This window comes from Corvus moneduloides, chromosome 3, assembly GCF_009650955.1.
Source record: "Corvus moneduloides isolate bCorMon1 chromosome 3, bCorMon1.pri, whole genome shotgun sequence".
Lineage (NCBI taxonomy): Eukaryota > Metazoa > Chordata > Aves > Passeriformes > Corvidae > Corvus > Corvus moneduloides.
The window spans coordinates 14,924,480-14,927,726 of NC_045478.1; positions in this window are offsets into that span (position 1 = coordinate 14,924,480).

Sequence of the window (3,247 nt, forward strand, 5' to 3'; positions counted from 1 at the left end):
TCAGCTGGGTGTCCCAACATTCCTGCTGTCACTGCTTCCAGCAGCACCAGAATGAAATGGGGTCAGACTAGTAACACCTCCATCAGCAATGACCACTCCTCCCAAACTTCTTCATGGGCAACAGTAAAACTGGTTTGGCAGCTATTAACATTAGAAGTACTAAAAAAGCTAGTACCTGCTGCTATTTTGAAGGAGTGGGTGCATCCTCAGATCCCAGGACAACAGAGGCTTCACAGATCAAGGGAGGGACCTCTAACAGGTATCCTGCATCAAACAATATTCTAGAAAATGCCACTAGAAATCCTTCTGATGCATCTTGCAATCTTGCTGTCTCACGTGGCCCAGATGAATGGCAGGTGACTTTCTGCATCAGGGTGTGTCATTGTTACCCATCTTGTTTGCTATCAGGATATAACCTAACAAAGCAGGCATCTGGAAAATGTGATACCTTCTGTTGTCATGCATAAAGAATAAACCTCATACTGCTACAATCCGAACTGTGACTGCGTGATCAGGTCAGACTGGGTGCCTCTAAAACTACTGGGTTTTCAATACCATTTTGAGAGTCCAGAAGTGATGAAAAAATGGCTGTGAAAGAGGCTAATCCCAAATAAATTATGATACAAAGAAGTCGAATGATAGGTCCCCCTGGGAACTTGAATGACCATGATAATAAAGAATTGGGAGAGAAAGGCCTGGATTTGAATAGTTGATTGCTCCATTTAAACAACAGAAGAGGACAGATAGCTGATTCCAGCCTTTTGGTAACTACTAGTGACTAAAATTAAATGCATGTTAATAACACAAATGAAAAATGTTCCTTCAGGCAAAGCTTGTTTTACTGTGAACTGCACTACAGAAACACTCAGCCCCATCTCAGTTTGGAAGTCAGAAAGCAACCAGAACTTGCCAAGTCAGAATGCCTCTGTGTTACACTTCTTATACCCATCTGCAAAAGCAGGAACCAGGCAAGATCCCTGGAATACAAGATTATTTCTCACATTTATAACATTGTTTATCTCAGTGTCCTGTGCAAGTGTTCTTTAAACTCAGCATTTCCTTTCTCGGGTAATCGATTCCAGGTTTGGTGTCAGCTGGCTCCCCTGCACAGGGGGTGCATGAGGTGGCACAGGCTCATACATGGAATGATGTCTGCTCATCAGCCTGCTGACCTTGGAAATCTGCAAAGTCCCTTTTAATCCTGTCCCTGCAAATATCTATGGGTCTTTAAATGTAGACTCAATAACTTGTCTCATTAATGTTTGCAGACAAAATATCTTTCTGCTATTCCCCTTTGTATGTAGCCATGAGTCACATGAGACTTTTTGCCACTAATACATCAAAGTAGATGTGGCAATGGAGAAACAGCATCTAAATCTCTTGCGTGACTGTCTTCACTGAGATAGTAAAGCCCCATGCGAGCTCATTACCACCCTTAATGCATTCTGTCGGAAGGCAGCTCATTTATCACATAACCTGTATTGTTTCCCTGTTTTCATCGTTATTTATCACTCGACTAATATTTGTCATGGTGCAGGTTTTATCGGCACTATCTTATGTGTATTTCCAGAACACACATAAAAATGTTGAACTGTTCCTGTAGAACCGTTTCCTGCAGAAACTCACAAGGAATCTGACGAGTCCGTAAAACTCTTGTCTTAAAAGGCTCTTATTGGGCAGTAAGTACTTTAACACATGTTTCTCGGTGCTATAGAAATGTTAAACACAACCATTCAACTTACTGCAGCAGACAACCGTGAAAAAGAAATCACACTTATCCCTACGCAGATCCTTCTATTAGCCATTCTCTCCCCTCGCCCCCAATTCTCAATTTTCTCTGCTAATATACACGCCATTAAATGATTCTTTAATGATTTCTGGGTTTGAGAATTTTACCTGGAGCTAACGTCATGCTAAGTGCTCAATAGTGCCCCTGACATCTCATGTTCAGTTTTTTCGCCATACCAGTGGAATGTAAGAGACACTTTGGAGAAATACTCACTGGTCTGCAAAGCAGCTCCTGTTTGCTTTAGGAATCAGTAAAATAATAGACATGTTTTATCTTAAGATCTAGGAAGTGCCACAGACCTGAACCTGTCTGCTCAGCAGCCTGCCCTTTTATGGATGGAAATGCCAAGACATCAGTATTTTGTAGCCATTATGATTAAAATGTTTATTCCGTGCATCTCTGTGTCCTCATTTCTGAAACAACTTGAGGGTGAAAACGGCTGTCTTTTCTTACTGTGCCAACAATTTCATTCTCTCGAAAAGCAGGACTGAACCGTTCTGAAAAGTGCTCTTTTGTGAGCATGGAGCAGTGGGGCTGTGGATGGGGGTAAAATTTAGCCAACTTCAGATACGTCAAGTTCAGCTACAATTACTACACTACAAAATTGACAGCTTACTTAATAGAGTAATAATAGCTCTGCAAAAGCCTTTGTCTGGATCTGTGCCCTACATATAGCCCCAAGCCCTAGGGCCCACCTGCAATGTGCAATCTTTGGGGGAGGGGGGCGGAATACCAGCTTTTCAAATCAGTTGTTTCCAGTATTTTTGAACTGGGATGCTGAATTTTCGCATAAAAGAGCCACCTACGCGCTGTGCTGCTGGACCTAAACTTTCTAAGCGTCTGTCGAATGCAAGCAGGTTATTCGAGGTTTAACAGCCCTTTTATCAGCATGCACCAGTCCCCTCCCCCTGCCTGTTATTTGCCCGGACTGCAGCAGACTCAGCCAGCCTAATTTCTACGGGAAAGCTTGCGACTAGAAAATATATTTTTTTTTCAAATCTAGATGCCTGCCTTGGTTGTCATAGAGGCAGTAGCAAAGCAGCTCGGCCACCAAACAGGATAAATCCCTGGCCTGCCTTCCTTCCCCCTGAAGGCCTGCGCGGGTTCTGGCTCAGGCCCGGGCACCCGCCAGCGCTGAGGCAGGAGCGGCTGGGGGCGCTCTGGACAGGGCAGGATCCTCGGAAACTGCTAGAAGCAGACTGAGGGTGCGTTCCCCGGGGCACCAGCGCTCGCCAGGGCCACCTACACCACGCTCCTGGCCCCGACAGCTCCGAGACTGCAGCCCCTCCCATCCGTCACCGCCTCCCGCCTCCGCCCCTCAGCGCCTCCCCAGCCCCCCGCGCGCCGCAGCGGCTGGCGCGGCCGCGCTCCATTGGCTGCAGCCCAGCCCAGGCGCCGGCGCGGCCAATGGGAGGCGGCCACGGCGGGGCGCGTGGCGCGGGCGGGGCGGGGCGGGGC